The 23,739-nt window shown below is 32.2% G+C and overlaps 1 non-coding gene across 1 annotated transcript; it reads right to left on the reverse strand.

Moving 5' to 3' along the window:
* Window positions 1-395: 395 nt before the first annotated feature.
* Window positions 396-501, reverse strand: LOC143203290 (U6 spliceosomal RNA). Its single transcript, XR_013007313.1, has one exon. It is a non-coding gene; the product is annotated as a U6 spliceosomal RNA (small nuclear RNA).
* Between the last annotated feature and the right edge of the window lie 23,238 nt (window positions 502-23,739).

Consider the following 23,739-nt stretch of genomic DNA (forward strand, 5'->3'; position numbering starts at 1 on the left):
TAACGGTTCCAAAATATGGTGTTGCGTGGCATTGTTGATGCTCCGTACTATATTTCAAATAAAGTGATACAACGCGATATTCCTCTAGAACCTATAACGAGTGTAATTCAACCTGTTTGTGTGAAGTACTTCGAAAAGAGTGTCGGTGCCTCCCAATGTACTCGCTAATCAGCTAAATATGCGACGTGATAGTGAAGTGCGTAGACTAAAACGTTTTACACCCACCACATGATCTGATTACTGAATAAGCTTTAGAATAAGACTAATTAATTAAGATAATATTTTATACAGAAGATTGCTTAATGAAGTGATTTTCTACATGTCATGTATATATAACATAGACACAAGAAATACTTATTGCCAATAGGGCAGATTGTAGAATCACGAAGAGTAATAAAAAAGTATTAAACATATAGAATACTCCATAATCCTTGAGTAGTGGTTATGCTAATTCTCTGTATCGTTCCAATTTCAGTATTTGTATATTGCCTTAGCCATTACGATGTTTCTTAGGAGACCTGACTTACTTCCATTTAGTTTCAGGTAATCATATAAAATGTTGCAATATGCAAAATAATTATCATGATATAATCGAAATTCAAGATGATAATATATTTTAATTTGCCATATAAATTTAAATTTACACCGAAATCTTCAGCATTATTGATTTTTATAAAAAATAAATTGTATTTAAACCGTATTGTAATTAGAGTAACATGTCTACGAGAAAATTAAATAAGTCCTCCAAAAACTGCCTTAAACTTAAGTTAAAGATAGAAAGTTACATATATTCGTTGTTTATAAATATTAACTTAATTCAATTCAAAAGTTGCATTACGTAGTCAAGAGGACCAGTTGATGTAGTGACACGCTAGTAATGTTTATGAAGCTACGAACGCTTGGTATTAGATATTAGAGATCGTTTAATGTCGTGTTAGCTGATCAAGAAGCAAAAATTATTAAAACGGATATAGCAAGAACCCAAGACAATGGGTGAATATTTTAATTTAACTAATATTAACAGCTTATTTAATTAGATGTGTGAATATTAACGTCTCAATGAATAAGCAGCTAGTAAATAAAGTTTGCTTGACGATTCTGGTCACGACTCCGCGAAACGGTTGTGGAGAATAGGGACGATACGAAGAAAACAACCGATATTTATAACAAACACAAATAAAATCGCCCGTTGGCCGAGATGGTGCCGAAAATCATAAAAAATGTATGAATAATCGACGAATATTTAGGCATTATCTAATTTATAAACGGATCTAGCGGACACCAGAACGATCATTTGGCACTGATTAAAGCAACAGCTCACGTCCGCCGAATATTACAGGTGTGGCGTTAACAAATTGTTCCATCTGAGTCACTGCTGGCTACTGGTCTATGTCTCAGTACCGAACCCATCACTGGCTCATCCGTCAATCACCGATCAAACCGATGTCATTAAATTATGGACACAGATACGTTTTATATTGGGACAGGCCGCCGTTGGAATACGAAATTCGGCAGCTAATTTTTATGGGAAAAAAATGACTGGGCAGGTTTTGGAAATACCAATCATTTTTTGCTACGTGAAGCGAATGCGGTGGAACGGAGATGGTTCCCTGTCTAATTTGCAAGCAGGTATGAGGTAAGAGTTATTTCGTTATATTTCGGATTTTGCGCCGATCAAGTGGACGTGAGCTGGTTACGTTCCGAAAGGTCGATTTATGCACGTTCCTCTAACAGTAAAATTTTTAAATATTTAAAAACAACGGTTTTATAAGAACTTTTCAGGGCTTACATTATATATATATTCTAGTAGTAAGGTTAGATTACCAAATGTTATAATTAATTTAGAAGATATTGTCATTAATATCTACATCGAGACCAACGATTCGTGGAATAATAAGCTCAATCATACAAGTTTACACTAAATAAGTAATCATCAGATGCAATCATTAGATTTTTGCATATATTCTGGCCATTTATTTTCACATTTAGAAGGCAATTATTGTAAATAATTAATATTATTACCTTTAACTTATTAGTCATAATATTTTCCGTCATATTCTAACATTTTTTCGTATATTTATGGCAATATTTTAGAAACATTTTAAAGTCATAGAAAACTGACCGCTACCTCAGTGTTAAACTTATTCTGACTTGAAGAAAATATAAGCAGGTGTGCGACAGGGAAGTGCATTGGCACAAGTCCATTATGTTCTGTACATTCAGGATTTGCTTACCTTCAATGAAAATGTTGTTGATACATTTGCAGATGATACTGAAATCCTAGGCATTGGAGATAACAACACAGAATCATCCGAAGAGTTACAAACAGCTATTGCCGAAACACAATGCTGGACAGAAAAAGGACGCATCAAAGTGAATCAAAATATTGCATTGAAGGATGGTAAGCCTTTTATTTTGATCGCTGATTAACTTTTCATTTTTAATGTCTGATTGCTGTTTCTATTCCCAAATATAATAAAATCATCTTATTTACTAGTACGTATATAGTATATATGTTTAACTGTATTGTGAAATCATAAGTATTTGAAAGGCTAAATACAAAATATCTCAACATCATTGGTATTTGAGATACCAATTATAATTTACATTTTTAAGGAATAATTGAATTACAAATACCCACTATATATTTGTATATCAATTATATCATAGTTGTCATAAGTTGTAAATATAATTATAAAGTTAGTAAAATTAAATGAATTATTAGTTGAGTTAACCTAAACCCTATGTAACATTTTCTGTTTTGCCAACCAAAATCATGTTATTTGAAAATTTGGTACATTTATATTTAAACAAAATACTGTAATTAGTGAAATGGAAATTATAGAGGTCGCAGATTCGCGTACGAAACACCCTTATCAATCTACTATTTCGGGTTAAATTTCTAGATCAGATCAACAAGAGCGCTTATTAATATCAAACAGCGATTTAGCCGATTATCTTCGGCATTTTGCCCGTAGCCAGATCTCCGCATCCGTTGCTGCTGCCAGATCATTTTAATTATTACGAAATCAGATCCGTTTATAACCTTAATTAATAGGTCCCGGCCCAGTTGGACGGAAAAAAGGGCCATATAGATGGAAAAGATAATACGATACTGCCACACCTTTGACTTGAGATGTAAGAGGTAATAAGATGCCGCCACATCCATTACTAATTTATGGCTAACCCTATAATCTGAAGACGGGTAGTGTAGCAGTATTATGGGACCTTTTCGTTTTGGGGTTTTTACTGTTTTGAGAGGTACCACACTAAAACGTCAGAAAACATAAATATTTATACGTCCTCGTTTTTACCTTAATTAATTATAATTAAGATGTTTGGTGCCTTCGGACAGGAAGCATTTACATTTTTACTCTGGTTTGTTTCACTAATTCTACGAACAAAGTTGCTCCGGTTTTTAGCAATTGTGATCTCTGACTTTTTTGATGTGTATTAAATAATTAAGCGAATTAATTTAATATACATAAATATAATTCAAAAACACACTTTGTACAAAGTGGTGTAGGTGTAAAAAATCAGGCATTCCTTTTCTGTTATCATTTCTCACGTTCTGTTCATATTTCGTAACTTACAATTTTCCATCAGCTTCATCAATTATCTGTGTTAGGCTTTTCCAGAGATTTCCTTTTTTAACAATTACATCGCCTTGACCTGGATATACTTTCTAAATGCATCGTCCATTTCTCTATAACCTGTTCCAGGTTTTTACTTATTATGCGGGATACTCCTGTCGCTGCTTTCTTGCTTTTGATTACTCGGCTATAGATAGAACATATGACCGAGACTCATTTTATCAGAAATGGTGTACCGGAATGGCATTACCGGTTTTCCTAACAGGTGTCCCTATGTTTAAGTATTTAATTTTATAATTTGATACATATGTCATTTAATTTTTTTTCACTGAAATCAATCTTCAACGCCATACATGTAGTATTTTGCGAACATAATACTGTTGTACCTCTTTGAAAGTGCCAAGTTTAGCGCCTGAAACCGCAAATTTGAGACATGCCTTACTTATCTCATTTAATCAAAAGGAAAAAGCTGCTGAAAATCATCGTTTGCTAGTAGAAACTTGTGAGCATGCTTTAACTTTCAAAACATGTTAGGCGTGGTTTCAAAAATACTAAAGTGGTAATTTCGATATGCTAGACAAAAGACGTTTTGGTAGACCGTACAAGTTTGAAGGTGCGAAACTGCAAGAGTTATTGAGTGAAGACCTGACCCAAACTTAATAATATAGAAGCGTGAAATGTAGCCCAAGCATCAGGTAAATCGTCTATTAAAAGCTGCTTCAAAGGCATGTTTGAAAGTAATTTTTGCGTCGAATACTGATGAGTGATGATATGTGGATTTATATTGAAAACTTTAAGTGCAAAAGATGATGCCTATCACCTAGCGAAGCCGGCCAATCGACTTCAAGGTCAAATCGTTTTGGTCAGAAGACAATGCTCTGTGTGTTTGGTGCTACGACATGCCACAACAAATGATTAAATTAAATAATTCATTCACCGAAAAACGTCCAGATTGTACCTGAAGTCACGGTAAAGTGATTTTATAGCACGATGACGTGCCGACACAACTGGTAATAACTCTCTGGAACAACTGGTATGCCAGACAGCTTTTTTGTTACCGTTAGTGTTAGTATTTATTCGACTAAAATCTACTGAATATTGATCAGTTAAATACAAAATGTCTATTATAATCATTCGTTATAATGTTTGATAAAAAGCAGAAAAGGTCAGACTCAAATTCAAAGAAAGTACGGATTAGCCGGAAGATAATTTCAATAGGATTTAAAATCAAGAGATTGGTAGATTAAGTTAAAATCAAGTATTAAACCTGTTTTCACTATGGAGTTGCCTGTGTGTTAATACAAATACAACAGATTAATTTTAATAAATTAATTTTATTAATATTTTACTAAGATCATATGATGCAAGGTGTAATAAAAATACCCAAACTAGCCTTGGAGTTTTTATTGGAGGCTTAGGTGCATTTATAGTAACTAGAAAAATTAATTTCGGGTAGAAAATAAAATTAATACTTCAGTATTTTTTATAACTGTGGACCTGGTATTTCAATATCTAACACTATATTTATATATTATATTATATACATATTGGTATTAAACCTGTTTTGACCTATGGAGTTGCTTGTGTGTTAATACAAATACAACAGATTAATATTAATAAATTAATTTTACTAATATTTTACTAAGAACATCTGATGCAAGGTGTAATAAAAATACCCAAACTAGCCTTGGAGTTTTTATTATAGGCTTAGGTGCATTTATAGTAACTAGAAATATTAATTTCGGGTAAAAAATAAAATTAATACTTCAGTATTTTTTATAACTGTAGACCTGGTATTTCAACATTTAACACTATATTTATATTTTATATTATATAGATATTGGCATTAAACCTGTTTTGATCTATGGAGTTGCTTGTGTGTTAATACAAATACAACAGATTAATATTAATAAATTAATTTTATTAATATTTTACTAAGGACATCTGATGCAAGGTGTAATAAAAATACCCAAACTAGCCTTGGAGTTTTTATTGGAGGCTTAGTTGCATCTATAGTAACTAGAAAAATTAATTTCGGGTAAAAAATAAAATTAATACTTCAGTATTTTTTATAACTGTAGACCTGGTATTTCAACATTTAACACTATATTTATATTTTATATTATATAGATATTGGTATTAAACCTGTTTTGACATATGGAGTTGCTTGTGTGTTAATACCAATACAACAGATTAATTTTAATAAATTAATTTTATTAATATTTTACTAAGGACATCTGATGCAAGGTGTAATAAAAATACCCAAACTAGCCTTGGAGTTTTTATTATAGGCTTAGGTGCATTTATAGTAACTAGAAAAATTAATTTCGGGTAAAAAATAAAATTAATACTTCAGTATTTTTTATAACTGTAGACCTGGTATTTCAACATTTAAGACTATATTTATATTTTATATTATATAGATATTGGCATTAAACCTGTTTTGATCTATGGAGTTGCTTGTGTGTTAATACAAATACAACAGATTAATATTAATAAATTAATTTTATTAATATTTTACTAAGGACATCTGATGCAAGGTGTAATAAAAATACCCAAACTAGCCTTGGAGTTTTTATTGGAGGCTTAGTTGCATTTATAGTAACTAGAAAAATTAATTTCGGGTAAAAAAATTAAAATTAATACTTCAGTATTCATTATAACTGTGGACCTGGTATTTCAACATTTAACACTATATTAGTAAACGAAAATCTTTATATGACTACCCTACAGCAATGCAAAATCCAATATAAACACTTCAATAATGCTTTATGCTTTCTACAGAACGAATTCTTAAAACGTATTGCAAAATGGACTGTTATGGCAGAAAATATCAATGCTATACTTGATCTTATAAATCCAGATCGTAAGTGCATATCGTAAGATTGAGACTCCCATGTGCATTAATATTATAAGTGTCAATAAGACATAGCACGACCGTTTGTGCGTAAAAATATTTGTTTGCGTCGGATGCTTCATAACCGAACAAAGGCCCAAAAATAACTAGTACCAATTAGTGCAAGGAAACGTTAAACAAATACGTTCAAGATGCAGCAAAAGCTGTATATAACCAACAAAATTTTACCACGAAAAAAAAAACAGAAATCGGCTATAGGAGTCTTCCAGGACATTAACATTAACAGTCATTCTCTTTGACCTGATCGAGAGTTGAGTCAGAGCAACGAAGGACGACAAATTCTGAATATGCTAGACTATTTGTTTGCCAGGAGTCTTCAGTGAATTTTGAAAATTGTCGAGCAAGTTGCGAATAATTCTCCATCACGACAACGATGGTGCTCACATATCACATGAAACAATGGGATTCGAAAAATATGGAATTGATGGTTGACTAAAGGGTTGTTAAAATATAGAATGAATAGCACAGCACTAACAACTTTTTTAACCCCTCACATTTAAAACAAATTATGTTGTTAACAATTTTTAATCACAGTCAAAAAAAAAAGACATACAAGGACTGGTTGACAACTCTATGGGCGTTTCTAAAAGTGCGTTGGTTACTACGGATAATATTTTGAAAACCATGGCTATTTTATATCTTTTGTATTATTATGTTAGAATAAATAGCTGTTCTCGTGTGGACTGAAAACGGATGCATCTAAGTGGTATTTTGAGTTTTGAAAAGAGAAATAAGTTCGAAAGAATATCAAGTTTTTTACCAGAATTTTCCAGATGGTGCTTTTTTGTTCGATCTTTCCTTCAAACATAGTTTTTTTCGAATTAGAACCTAATGACGATTTTTGGCCACCATTTTCCAAATTAATCTCAAAAAAATGTTCTTTGTTTGGATACAAATTCAGATTATGTTTCTTACTCTCGTCACGTTACCTCTCTCTTTCTTGTGAGGTATAGATTCAAGCAATTCGAAAATACGAATTTTTTAAAAATTATTTCCTATGATTAACTCAATTATACTAAGTCACAGTAAAATGTACATGTAACACTATTTAGCCAGCAACAGATAAAACACAAGTTCTGGGATACACCCCTGTATCAACTTATATCCATAGTGAATAGAAAGCAATGGATGAAGCTTTCCACTAACTACTCCTAGGTTAGAAATGTCTAAGGAAGTTTTGGCAACCGGACAATTGAACCTACTTTTAAATTATTTACAGTCAGTTATTTTTATTAGCTTAAAGCTAAGGTAATTTGGCTTTCTATTTTGGAAAACCTCACATCACATAAGTTCCAGTTAAAAGCACACTTTGAATCAAAATGTATATGTCACATATATTATATTATTATTTTTGTATTGTTTAGGCTCGGCATCGACTTCAAACTGATCAATTGGTAGTAGTTAAAATAATATTGTAAATAGATAAATAAGTTTAGGTAGGTATTAAGCTAAATTGTGTGTATATAATAAAATATAAAATACGTGTAGTAGATAGGTTAAATTATTTTAAAACGTTTTTATGTGGAAAAGTTTGATTAGTTTTTACTTTTCACTTTTTTATTTTTTTTTTGGAGTCAGTTACATTTTTTTCTTAAAAATAATTATTTTTTTTCTTTTTAGTATTAGATATTTACTCAAAAAATTAGGCAGTTATTTTAATAAGTATTACAATGGATAGCCCATGTAAAAGTACAGCCTGTATAAGGAAAAATAGGAGTAAAGAAACAATGATGGAAAGTAAGGAACGTTTCAGGGCCTGGGGTCCGCTACCCTGTTTAGGCGATTTGCCAAATGTTCCAATCAAACTAGAACAAAAAGTTGCTTCCCTGATGGGAACCGAATCCGCTACCACCGCGAGTAAGATCACACTTTCTAACCATTATACCATAGAAACAGTTATCAACAATATTTTTACGACTTCCAATATGATATATTAAGTGCATAAAAAGCAAACTGAATGGCTTTTACACCGAACTACTTCCAATTTTTCGTCACATCAGTTGAGCAATAACATTATGCCCAAATATATGATTATTTTAGATAAAAAGATAAAAAATATACGAAAACGTTTGAAATTTGAGGTTTTCCTAGATTATAATTTTCCCTCCCCCTCCCCTCAAGAGATTATGATTTGGTGCCTATGAGATCACCTCCGAAGTGCACTCTTACGAATAAAAAAGTTACTATGAATGAAATAATTATGCGAATCGGTCCATAATTGACGACGAAATCGGCAAAAAATACATAAATACAGCCGAACATACATAAAACCTCCTTCTTTTTCGAAATCGGTTAATAAGAATCGTGATCTCATTTCCCTGAAACAAGTCTGACATTTTTATCATATCACGCTGTCATTTCTATTTTAAGTATTATTTGCAGAGTGCATTTACAATTGAATCAATATGGGCCATTAATATGGACTAAAGTTGAATCATTGATGGCCTAGATCCATATATTCATATTTGTGTTAATTTGACCTAATTAATAACTATATAATCCTCAATAGTTGCAACAGTAATCGTGGTAACAAGTTAAATCGGCTGCGTCCTCGAGCGGAAAATATTCCCCTTCTTCACGACGTCGGTTAAATACATCATAACAAGCGAAAGCAGATCAAGATAAACACCAAACCGTGTAATAACACGTAATAACCCATTTAATAACGGATAATGTGAGCGCACAATGCGATCTGTAAACAAGCTGCCCATCGAGATCGTATCGGCATCGAGGGTACGATTATTATGAAAAGTTGAACGGCGACGGCAAAGAAGATATGTCGAACGATAAGTTTGCGCAAAGGGGTGGATCATATGCCGTCAACGTCTGTTAGGTTTTACGGGGATCAGTTTGATTAATAGCCGTGGTGCCAGGGGGTTGGTTCGCTCTGGGATTGTTGACTTTATCGTTTTGATTTGAATTATGACAATATTATGAGGGATTTAGATTATGTTATAGATAAATATGCATTCATATTGTCGATATATAAACATTTCTTTCATTTAAAATTGGAATAAATATCAAACAATATATAATCAACATATAATCTATTCAGAATAAAGGCGAATTCACGTCATTAATATATTTAAGATATTGTCTGCCGTAATTTGTAAATTCGTTTTAAAATCAGACAATATTTTTCTTCTCATATTATTCTTTTTTAATATAAGCATAACTTAATAAATTGTTAAATTAGTGTTAACATAACAAAACTTGATAGAAAAAGGTAAACATTGAAATAGAAATTGATTCGGTTTTGTTAGTCATAACATGTATTAATAAATCATTGCAGTTGTATTGTTTTGCATGTTAGAATAATGGAATTCATATGGCATGAGGCAAAAAATATTACAATATACATTCTGGTGGAGAAGGATGTGTAAGTAAGAAATGTCTGGATATGTGAAAAGATGCATTGTTTACATAATATCTTCGATTTAGATGAACTCGACAGACACATTTAAGAAGAAATTGACAAATGGATTGGAAATTACAACAGTTTAGTTATTCTCTTGAATAGCGAAGTCACAGTGACTGAATGCAAGTTTCTTGAAGATGTGGGATTATGATTCAATGTTGACAATTACCAAGGCAGGGTGATGAGAATGGAAACAACTGAACTAGTATATTAATTATAAATTAATTTACGATATCTGTATGAACTCGCATTGTAGAGAGCGGAAGATTTCTAGATGTGTATGTAATTTTTCAGAATATATATAAGCATTTGGTTAAAATAAGTAGAGATCGAATATTAAATGTGTTGCATTAAATATAGCGAATGCATTATAGCTAATTTAGTAATTAAATTTAATTTTATCATAAAAAATGTAAACAGATGTATACAGGTAGTAGCTGAACAAACTCAGAAGAATTGCAGTTATAATAAAATGACTTTACAAGGAAACACTGCATCGAAGGAAACAATAATTTAACGTAAGAGATAAATATGCTCTCCAATGAAAGTAAAATACATTACTTGGATACAGAATTGTTAAATATGTGGATTTGGCCTCTAGGGGATACCACTACATACATCATAGGTGGTGTGGAGTTCAATATAAATATAATAAAATACAAACCTAAACTACAAATTAATATGACTGAATAATAGTTTACATAGTCTAAGTATATTTGTATCTCGTCTAAGTCTTTCGTTAATATATGCTTTAGATGTACCATAATGATAATAATATATATAATTGATAACAATTTTGTTTCGTTATATTATTTGGATTAGAATTTTGTATTATCAGAACCAAAATGAACTAAAAGATCTCGATGGGGCAAAATTGTCACGTTTTGATGCCATCAATTTAATCGATGGAAATTCACTATTTTATCGAACGGACAATTCCTCTGTCCGTGAATATGTAATTGAAATAATCCTATAGGGTTGGTCCGAATTTGATGAAATTTTATATGTGTATGCGCATATATGAATTCGAGAATGGTTTAAAATCACAATTAGACCTGGTAACAGGCTGCAGTAAGGTTCAAGAAAAATATTTTTAAATAGTTTTTTTTCAACTGCACTAATCTATAAATGTTACAAAATATTATTTGTAATATTAAATGTAAGACGTGCTCTCTTCGAGAGATCAAGCTAAGGTTAACTTAATTCAAATAACACATAACATAGTGTATTCATACGGCCTCGCCGATATTCGCACTTATCCCTTCCAAGGGATATAGAGTGAGTTATTTTATAGAAATATATCGAATAATAAATAACATAGTTAAATGGAACTCTTGATAGATAAAGGGAAAAGTGATAAAGATACCAGGTTCCAAATAAACTTGTAAATGAAAGTTGAACAGAACACTTCAAGATGATGTTATTTTTCTACTACGTATTTCAAATGATCTCTTAAACTCACCCATTATATTCAAATGTTTACAATTCAATAAAGTCACCAGATTAAGCAATGTCTATTTCTTGCTTGGATTTGGAGTACCTATACTTTTTGCATGGCGAGTTATATGGTGCCTGTTTTGTTAGTCATGACACTTCCAATTATATTGTTTTGCATGCTGGAAACAGGTATGGAATTGATATGGAATATGGCAAAAAATTTGTTCTTCAAAATTGGTTCAAACAGACATTCTGGTTGAGAAGGATGTGCAAACAAGAACTGTCTGGATACGTGGAAATGTATAACACCTTTGAACAAGAAATTGACAAATGGATTGGGAATTATAATAGCTTAGATATTAAATTAAATAGCGTTTCTAAACGTAACCGTGATTGAATGAAACTTTCTGAATGTGGCATTATGATTCAATATTGACAATTACCAAGACGGAGTAATGGAAGTGGAAACAACTAAAGGTGGATATATAATTAATATACGATAACTGTAGGAACTCGTATGGTAGAACATGAAAGATGCATAGATACGATTGTGTTCTTTCAGAATATGTGTGAGCATTAGATTAAAATATATGAGGAGAGGAATATTCCAATCGGGAAACATGCAAGATTTGACAAAATACCCCTAGTCCTAGCTATTTCCAACAAAAATATCATAATTGAAGGTGTAAGGCTACTGAAATTTGGACAGAAGCTTGTAGTCCAATGAGCATGGCCACCAAAGGTAGATTGCACTAGCTCAGTTTCTCAGCTGTAATGGAGTTAGAATGGAATTTGGAGTTACAGAAATTTTGGCAAACCATTCCATACAAGATATACCACGGAAATTTACGCAGACTGCCATTCGGAGGATTATTAATCCAACCAACAACCATATACGTTCCTTTGGTTGGTTTTTTAGGAGTATTGCGTTCCTTTTTCGATATATATTACAGTTTATTGATTATTGTTGAGTTTATCAAGAAGTTGACATTGGATGTCCTTGACATAATTAGATTTAAGGTTTGGTATGTATTGAAACAATTATATAACAAGTATATGATCTTTGTAGATTTTTTTTATAACATCTTTATTGGATACACTTAGTACAATCTTAATTTACAATTCATTTATTACTAATTTTCCTATGTACTTGGATTAATTCACAAGCAAGACGACTGCGAGAAAATACATTAATATGTATTCCTCAATTATAAAATTATAATTATTTATTAATTATTAACTTATAGCTATATTTCCCACTAAACTTATACACTTTATATAAGTTCGTATGGTTTTGTTCGCTTCAATCTCCTGATATCCTGCGCGCTGTCCAGCAGTTGTATTGCTTCCACGTTAGTATGATTTAGTAATCTTCTTTCGTGTTTCAAGGCGAAATATTAGATAACTTCGCAAATCCATTTGATTTCCAGGTCATCGTACAGTTCTTCGTTAGTTACATAGCGATAGACATTGGTAATCAATCGAAGAACCTTGTTTTGACAGCGTTGTATGACTAATTGATTTGAATTTTTAGTACAACCCCATATTTGCACCCCATAGGTCCAAATTGGCTTTATAATTGTATCATAGATCAACCTCTTTGATTTTCCAATCTTTCGTCCATTTGTAGATTTTGTTGACTGCTACTTGCATTTTTTCTATTGCCCTATTGCCATAATAATTGTGTCGTCAGGTTCCAAGTAGTGTTTCTTTTGTTGTTGGAATGTCAAAAAAGTAAAGCAGATATAGGAGAGGTCCTAAGACGCTACCTTGTGGAACTCCAGCCGAAATAGTTTTAAATGTCAAGAACGCCATTTAGAGCGATACTCATTACTAAATAAATACTACTAAATTTTCTTCCGAATAAATATGACTCCAGCAATTGACAATAGTTGCGCTGTAACAATTCTTACTTATCTCACAGATTGCTCATCTTACAGATTAATCCCAAATGCCAAACCCGATCAAAAGCTTGTGAGACATCCAGGAATATTGCAGGGCAGTATTTCTTTTCCTTAAACGCTCTTTTAATAGCCGCAGTTACCCTGTGCATTTGATAGATTGTTGAATGGTGATTTCGAAAACCAAATTGGAAATCTGGTATTGTTACCAAATGTTTAACACGTTTAAATATTGGTTTCTCAAATAGCTTTGATATTGCAGGTAGTAGCGAAATAGGTCTGTAAGATTCGATTTGTTCTGCAGGTTTGTCAGGTGTTTTGAGCATTATTTGTGCCACCTTAAAGCATTCCGGGACATGCTTCAGTCTTAAACAGGCATTCAGTATATATGTCAATATGATGATTGCTTTTCGTGGCAGTTCTTTCAATAATCCAGGTGAAATGTCATCTATACCGGGTGCCTTTTTATGATCGAAGTTATCAATTTCAGTGACAACTTCCAGTGGAGAAATTAGATTTGGATCTACATCGGGTTGATAAACAGGAGGTGTATCTATAGTAGATTATATATCATTAGGTTGAAATATGATCTTTGTAGATGAAGCTAAGTTAAGTTAATATTAAAAAATCGCGGTTTAAAAGCAGCAACAAGGATAGAGTGATCATATCACGACTCTGATTACAGACTGTGTATTCGACGGAAGGGGCCATGTGTTTCATGTTAAAATTGTATGGTGTAATGAGTGAAGAGTTCATAGATAGTAGTTTGGTTTATTTGGAAAATATTTAAACCCTCAGTGTCGTTTTTTATTGCTGTTCAACAAGTCGCCACTTCAGTCCTTAACTTAAATTAAAAGTGCTTGCGTTTTATACACCTACATATTTCATAAATTAATACGAACCATCAGCAATTATACCTTGTTTTGGGAACGTTGAATGATGGCTATATTTGACTTGTAGCTGCACCCTTGTTGTACAAATATTTATTCAAGCAGCATTATAAAAACGTGAATTACGCAAGTGAGTATTACATTAGTTTTAACACGCCATGCTTTCAGCCACAGTTTTATTTTATTGAATTGTTTTTAGAGGTTCTTTAGTGCTGCTATTCAACCTTCGTTAGTGATGTTTTCCATCGCCTCTATATGTTGCCATAGCAGTAAGAATCACTAGCCATTAGTCGGTAGGTCAGCTGTGGTTAAGAGATATAATACCATGTCCAGTAAATAGAAATAAATAAATAGTCTTCTATTTTTCTAGTTCTACTGTATATAACACAATGAACCATGTTTATCATATTTGTACATTAAAAATGTTTCGGAATAAATCTTCGTTTTATAACAGTATTAAATGTCGATAACTTGTGTAAACGCAATTAAAACTGTTTTGTGAAGACTATTTTTAACGTCGGACTTTTATTATCGTGAGGTGATTATTATTCTTTTAAATTATATCATTCGGTTTGTTGGGCCAACAAAAGCAGTGTTTAGAAGTGTGGAGAAATATTTCACAGAGGCGGTTTCCTAGACGCGGGAATCTGAAAAATATTAAAATGGGCAATTAATCTCTATTTATTATTTTCTAAAGTTAAATTTTCGCGTTAATTCTGGATATATGGAAGTTACGAGGGGCAAACACCACCTAGTATATTTGTGCGTGTTCATATATACTAGTCTGGATCTTTTCAGTAAGGGCGGGTCTATGTGTGAAGGAAATGAAATAAGTTGTTCGTATAAATTTCAAATACTAATCAATGATATACGTGCTCTTTCACAAGCTTCTTTTGAAGACAGGTTAACATTCTTAGGATAGTTTTTCAAATACCGAAACAAATATATGGGTTCAAATATCTCCAAATAGAGAATGCAGGAATATACTAAAGATACTGGTCGAACTATTCCATGGCCAGTTATTCTCTACTTCTGTCAAGTTAGTTGTTGACATTATTGAATCAAACTATCGATCGTTGCCGTGGCCGATCGCCAATTGTGGCTAAATTTAGAGAATATTCGTAGCGATACTGATAGTAGACTGTCGGCTGTGGATTGATGTTGATGATGATGAGCCAAACTAATAGTTTGATTAGTTTCGAGCAGCTCATATTAAACCATCAAAGTTTCACCAAACATATAATTTCTCCTTTCTTAGCATCAATATGGGCTTTGAAACCTCTGGTAAAACTTCTTCGCACTTCAACAATGACCTTTTCACATACCGACGCCCTGCATAATGCGCTTTTAACCGTCTGTAATTATTTGTTTCAATGATAGTTCGAGTTCGATTCCACTGCATTCATGAACAGAAAATTGGTTCATTAAAAAAAATCACAAGAGAAATTGATCAAAGTGTAATTACTTTTGTCTGAGTAAACGAACGGCACCTCCTGAAATAAAATCTGAAATGTCATCAGATTGTTATTTTGTTAACACATTATATTAAGTAGCCACTTAAAAATCATATATTGAGAAAACCGTAATTACTTGTTCGTCTACCTCGTCCAAGTATAAACAAAATATGATCATCCGAATGGAATTCCTTGGTGATGTACTACACGGACAAGAACCAATATTACTTATCTCTCCTATCATGTTACTGAATAGAATATTTCGTTTGCTTTTACACGGTTTTACTGATTACAATTATTGTTCTTGAGTAACTAGTCCAATGGCCCTTTAATTTCGAGGGATTCAAGTTCTGAGAAGCGGAAAATTATAATCTATGCTCGGTGATAACTAAACGGATGTTTCAACAATTCGTGATTTAGGTCACTAACTTTCTTGATAATCTTGTGAGCTATCTAAAATCTAGTTACTTAAGAGCTAGTTAACAATAATTCAGCAAATAAGAATTTTATTTATGGAATTATTTCGGTTTTAATTTTTCAAAAGTATCAATAAAATTAAACAGAATTAGCCTACTAAACATAAAATGTTTATTTATTTATTCAAAACCTAGTTAAATAGGTCTGTTCAAAAATAATATACTTTTGGAAACGATTAATTTAGTTATTATACATTTTTACCCGCGAAATTCTTTTCTGAGTTCTGTATATTCAGTTTTCTTTCTTTAAACTTTCAATCGTTAATTTTTGAAACCAAAATTTATACCACATCAGGATATCTTTAAATACAGCACTCACAGTGTGTAGCCCACACAACGTTTTTTTGATAAATTTGATTTACCGTAAGGTCCTTGCCAATTTTAAATTCCACTTACTATGATATTTTTATTAAATTTAAGTAAAAGAGAGAGAACAATAGAAAAACCACTATATAGGGATCTGGTGTGGTCCAAATAATGCTGGCTTGGAGACCACTTTTACATTGATTTTAATTTGAATTCCCTGCAAAGGCAGTAATACACAGTAATTTTGATATATTTAATACACTTTAATTCTGTGTTAGTGTACTTTATATCATCCATACCACAATTGTTACAATATCATTGTAAAAATAATTATAGCTTGCCTCAATACAATTTTGTGTTGAAGAGGTTAGTAACATATTAACAGACACAGACTTTGATCTGTGCTGTTCTGCTTTCAGTATGAGGGAACAAAAAGATCGAAACTCCAATACACTCCATTTAAGTTGATAGCACTAAAGAAATATGAAAAAACGGAAAGGCACTAGACATATTTACCAGGAGATATGGTGTGTTTTAAATTAGATTCCAGCTTTAACCAATGAACCAATAATCATTAACCAATGAAATGCAGTGAAATGACGTACACAGTGCTTTCCTGCTGATCCACACAAAACAATTTTGAAATTAAAAATGTTATGTTAACACTCTATATATTACTCTTTGACAGTGTCAAGTTTTGTGCCTGAAATCGTTCATTTGAGGCATGCATTACTTATTTCCTTTATATATATTTATATTACTCTATGGCGCAGTCACATTTAGCTTCAATATAATTTAGACGTAATTCCATTAAAACAAATTTTGGGTTCTCTGCTCTGAGCAATTTTTGACAATCATCATATATACTAGTTGGTAACAAGGTGAAAAATAGTTTAACTTAAAAAAAATTAAAATAATATCAATCGAAAGATTTCGCGGGTAATAATTCAAATAACCCAATAGAGTGACACGAAAAGGTGATTCTAGATAGTTCCCGTTGCGAAACAATCCTTCAAATAAATTAAATTTCTAATAAAGTTAAGTTTCTATTGACTTTATAACTGTCAAAAAACTAATGACATATGACCTTCAAATACAGCGCCAGTATAGTGGACCTTAGCGACAAAAAGAATTGAAACAATCATTTTAAGCTGACTCTTCAAATGATCTCAAAAATGTCTGTACTAATTTGATTTTTGTGCTATATGTATGTCTTTACTAAAAAAACTTAGCACGCCTATATGGTGGGTCTGTATCTATATAACGTGGGTTCGTTAACGTAACGTTAACCAGAACAATAACGCAACGACAACCGGATTTATTTTATTAAGAAATCTGAACCGGTGCCAGCATTTGTTTTAGTGTTTCTTTAGGAAAACAGCATCCCATTACGGATTCAAAAGAACACAGGCGTAAAATTAAGTCATAAATCCGGAGAAATCACCAAAATAAATAGGAAATTAGCAGCGCATCTAACCAAAACACCCAACCGATGTTTAGCCGAAAGGAAAATTAAAGGGCAAAGTTTTATTTCTCTTTTATTTTTATTGACCTATATAAGTACGCAAGAATAATTAAAAAAATCACAACTTTTTTGTCAGCTTCTATAAACTACGTTAAACATATTATAAATACCTCGAATTTTTAAATAATATTTACAAATAAATATAAGGATATATTCAGCCTAATTTATATCAACAAACGTTTTTTTTTAAACCGGTTTAACTTTTTGTTGTAGATAAAAGTAAACCATTATTGACCTGTACCTCGAAATTTAATCAGCATCGGTGCTGATAACGTTCCCGTTGAAGTACTTTTAAATTTTATTTTATGGCGATATTGTGTAAAAATGGACATTAATAGTGCAAAGCAAATTAATTATACAAGTAAGTGTTAATCTTTATATATAAAATTCAGCTTCTGCATTTATGTGAGCTTAATATTCAGAAGTCGGTCGATGGATTGGCCCAAAATTCTTAAAAAATATTGAAATTTAAAGAAAAGTGTTTCCGAATAATTTTTAGTTCGATGTTCTAACGAAAACGAGAACGAGAATATTCATTATAATCCTTTTAAATTGATTTTAATTCGTAATAGACATCAAAATCCTATTTTTTGATATATATTATTTCTTTATTTACATAAAACATTATTTTGTAATTTGGAGAAATGTTTTTAAGAATATTGGCAGAACCAAATTGATTAAACAATAATTATTATGAGCAAAACCAGAAAAGATAACTGTTTGAAGCAATTTAACGAATTAGAGAGAATTTTATTGCGTATGAACCAAATTATACCAAGTATATAATAATTAGAGATATATAATTTTGCTTTTGTCCCCAGGAATATTTTATGACAGATTTAAACCTATCTAAGTTTTTACAATAAATGTTATAAATGTTGGTTAGTATATTAATTAATATCCTTATTGTCCTCTATATTAAGCTTGTTATTTGATAATTATTATAATCATATGAATATATATATATATATATATATATATATATATATATATATATATATATATATATATATATATATATTAATTCTCAGGTTATATTATCAGAATTTTAAATCGAACTAAAGTTGTATCTCAATAATTTTTTACAATTTACTTATTTTTTCCCGAACTAAGTTATTTAATCTCAAATTTATTTTTTTAGTATAAATCTATGTGTATATCAATTAAATTATGCCTAATTGATCACAGTTAAATAGTTGTGAATAGTTAAAAATAGGTAAATGTCCAATTAACTTGATTTTATTTAGTGATTAAGAATGCTTATGGTATTATATCAATTTGTTTGATTTGTAATAATCTTATTCACTTTAGATTGCCAGCCTGTGTAGCCTGTTATTATTATTTACTATTCACTTACTGGTGCCAAATCATGATGATAAGTTAAGGTAAGTGGACATAGTCAAATTATTATACATATTATTATATATAACAAAAATAATATAAATTACGTAAAGTATTTTCGCTTGTAAAAAGTCGCTGTTCCTAACACTTGATAAATTATTTAATGGTCATATTAATGAAGTTCACTTCCATATCTCTGTGATAACACTAATACTGTTTAACGCGAGCTCCAAGTCAGGGTCCTCGGTATTAAGAAAACCGACTATCGAATGATCAAGCCGCTTGTTCGAATCCTGCTGGGTCATGGATGTACTTTATGTTTGTGATTGTAAGTGCAGTATATGTCTTTACAGTGGAAAATCCCACAAGGAATAACCATCCCAGTCACGCCAGTAATTCGGCTGGGTAAGACAGTCCTCCTTGATAAAAAAAAAAGAATCTAAAATATAACAAAAAATGGTTTTTTAATTGTTATATTTATTTACATTTTATTTCATTTCATATATTGATTGGTTATTCTTTTATTTATATAACTTGTGTTTGAATCGTATATTTATATTGTGTATATTTATTGTCTTGTTTTGTCCACTAAGCATAATATATATATATATATATATATATATATATATATATATATATATATTTAAAGATTCATTGTAATATGGTATATAATGGTTAAACTTCAAAGACCTAGAAGTCCGATTAGTTAAAAATAGAATGAAGAGAATATAATGCACAACAGACGTGTTGTTTTATTTTCTAAAAAACGGTAAAAATTTTCGTTCCGAATTGGGGGATGAAAAAGGACCATCTTTCTCGTCACTAATTAAATCTCCCAAACGACAGGAAGTTAGAAAAAAACTAATATTAGCTAGAGAACCTGTGCGTTCATTTTAATTTCTTTTCGAGGCATTATTTAAGTTTAAATTACTTCGAAAAAATTCGGGAGGGTGGAAATAAAAAGTCTCCGCCTGTTGTCAGTTTATTTTTATCTAAATTGCTAAACTTTTTCGAGCAATGCGAGGGGGTTTCGTGAAGTTTTTCCGTGAATGGAGGAAAAAAGAAAAACATTTTTAATACGAATCTGTTACAGAGCAGGGGTAAATAATATTTCAGCATCTGTTTGGCGTCTGCCGGGTTTAGAGATGCTACGGTGTGGATTTAAAGTTTTTTCTCCTCATTTTAGGTGGCACGTGGGATGGTTCTTTTTCTTGTTTTTCTTTGAAAAAATCGGTAAATGTTTGACATAAATCACCTTTCAAGACATCTTAGGGAAATCCAGGTTCGTCATCGATCGATGGACGAACCTGGAAGAAACTTTTAAAAATAGAACAAATGGTATATAATTGGTGTTATCAGCTTGAATTATTCTAATGATGATATAATTTTAGTTATTTTTATGTATTATGTGATGGGGTAAATTAGAGTTTTTACAGAATATGACTTAAATTATATAGTGTTTCACTGTTTCATATCATTTTCTCGACAAAAGAGCTCCTACTCATCCATCCATTTGGGTATAGGTTACTTTGTTAAACACTGATAAACGATATATTACACTTTTACAATTATACTACATTTTGAGTTAGATAAAATATATTTGTGATGAAAAAATCTCTACAAGTAAATTGCAGCATCTAATATAAAATCTCTCCAAGTCGATTACTATTCAATATGATTGAGAGTACATCTTATTACAGGTCTAATTATATTAAATTTTTATTATATTGCGTTTATTCTGATAATTTTTTACTTTAAAATAGCATTTTTGGAGAAACATTGTTATTATACATATCAGTAAAAATATTTTTCATTAATTTTTACCAATGTTCCAGATCTTTCTGGTAACAGAAAGTTACTTATCATCGTCAATTGTCATCTAAAAGGAATATCAAAAAATATTGCCCTATTTTTGCTGAATAATACAATTTGAAGTCGTCTGGTAGATTATTTGGAATCATTAAAATGTATGTGTTTATAAGCTTCTAAGTTAACTTTTAACACTGTCATAATGCATCTGCGACTGTTCCAATAAATATTTTTCTCTCTGTCTGGCTCTGTCTGTAGAATCTGTTGCCAAATTAAGCGATTTTTTATAATCTTGCCTTCTACTTTTTATTCTAAGCTGATTCATAACAAGTTGTTTTTTTTTGTTCATCGCTACATGTCCTTGTTATCTAACATTTTTTTTCCATGATTAGTTTTCTTAGACATTAATTCAGAATTTGGTACATATCACTCAAGATTAGATTGTTGGCTTTCTGTCTATCCAACAGATCGTTAGTATCCACTCGTATAATCATATTTTAAGCTTTCTACTTATTATAATTATTAATGTCCAAGTTTCTAAACCATAATGGCTAGATGCAGCACTTAAGTTTTTTGTTTAAGCTTCTATCAGTTAAGAACGTCTTAGACTTCATGGTCATCTTACATTTCACAAGCTGAGTTCATGAAATACCCCATTGCTCATTTTCCACTCGTGATTCAGTTATTGGACTATTATTATAATATAATTAAATTTCTCTACTTGTTCCAGTCCCTCGTTCTTAATTTTATATTATTTATTTTTGTTCCGATTTGTTTGTGTCAATATTGTTAAATACGTTCTGTAGATCTTGCTTAGAGTCAGTAATTCGTATGTTCCAGCTGGGGTCATCGTTTAAGTAAGTTAAATTGAATTAAGATAAAATTGATAACTTAGCTATGCAGTCCGATTTTACAGAGTTGTTCTAAGTATTTGATCCTATTTCATTGAATTGAAAGCTTTCATAGCTGTTGAAGCAGATATATACGACTTTTTGAAATTCGTAGTAGCGTAATCTGACTGCTACTCTTGTGCCTTTACAAGAACAGTATTTTCACAAACCATATAGGCAGAACCCCCATATCCACGTTCTATTCTTAAATATTTATTGTATAAATCTAAGGAGAGCTGGTACTATATCTCACCAGGCTGACCAATATATAATCATAGTCAGATGCCATATTCTAGTAGTTCCCCTGCATTCAAACATAACTGGATAACTGGATCTGGACTACTAGTTTTAACAGATTTTGCTACTTCTATAGCAAATTCTATCTGGAACAGTAGAATGTTGAGGTTTTCATCTTGTAACATTTCATGCATTTTTTTTTCTGTTCTGGCTTAAAAACCAGGCGATGGAATGCATGACGCGTACCTGGTCGCGGAGACTTGCCCTGGAGTGACAAGTTGGACCGGGTTATGTGGGACTGCCTCTGGGCTTACCAATACACTAAACCGAAACCGCCTCACAGTTGATCCCTGTGGATCACTACTGCTACTGCATTAAATTTGGGATATGGCACCCGCTGATCGGGCAGCCGTTATTGGGCACGAGGGCCCGGCGATTCTATTGATTCGCGAACCTGAGATAACACACAACTGGGTACTGTTGTATGGGGGCAAAAGTTATGACTGTAGCGACGGATGAGGTCGTTTCAGCCTGGAAAAGGGGGAGAGCTTAGCGGTGACGCGGTGCTAAGCTCCCAGCATGTCGACCAGCTCGCGAACAAGCGCGTTTTCAGAAGAACTTGAGCTGAGTTGTTGTTTGTGGAATGATTGAGATATGAAGTGCTTGATTTCTGGAGTGTCGGTTTCCCTATGAATTTGATTATTTCTGACAAACCATGGAGCGTTTAATATTCTCCTGAGGAGCTTATTTTGGAAAACTTGAAGTCGTTTGACGTGGTTGGGTGTAACAAACTTGAAGTAGACATTAGATCCGTAGAGGAGTACGGACCGAATTAACATCTTGTAAAATAAACATTTGATGGAGATGGGAAGTCTGCTAGAAGGGTAGATCAGAGAAGATAGCAGGTTTGCTATCCCCGAACCTTTTTGGATTGCTTTCTGGATTTGGGAATGCCAACCGAACCGCCGGTCGAAGTGAAGACCTAGGTACGTGACGTTATCCAGCCATGGAATTATTGCGGTGTCGATCTTAAGTTGCGAGACGCGCAGTGCGTAACGCTTCTTGTGGAAAATGATGGCCTGGGTTTTCAGGGGGTTGATTTGCAACCTCCAAAATTTGAACCCCTTGACCGCATGATAGAGCTGCTTCTGTAAACGTTCATGAATTGTAACTTCGAACCTGGCGGCCGTGAAGAAAGCAGTGTCGTCAGCGTAAAAGGCGACGTCAATATGCTCTTTTCTCGGCATATCTGAAATAAAGAGATTAAATAAGGCTGGGGCCAGCGGGGAACCTTGAGGTACGCCAGCATCGATTTGTTTACGACTGGAAAGTAACGCCCTGATCTTGACCTGGAAAGATCTGTCCGAGAGATAGGACTTGATGAGAGCGGTTAGGTCTTCTGGGAGGCCTAGCCGCACGCACTTTGCGAACAATCCGTCGTGCCAGACCTTGTCGAAGGCTTTGGTTAGGTCCAGAAGAACTGCTCCAAGCTTTTTACGTTGGTCAAGAGCATGATGGATGTGTGCAGCCAGACGGGAAGCTTGA

The sequence above is a fragment of the Rhynchophorus ferrugineus genome, unplaced genomic scaffold (genome assembly GCF_030347505.1).
Source record: "Rhynchophorus ferrugineus isolate W39M unplaced genomic scaffold, kcgeb_rfMv2 rfM9, whole genome shotgun sequence".
Lineage (NCBI taxonomy): Eukaryota > Metazoa > Arthropoda > Insecta > Coleoptera > Curculionidae > Rhynchophorus > Rhynchophorus ferrugineus.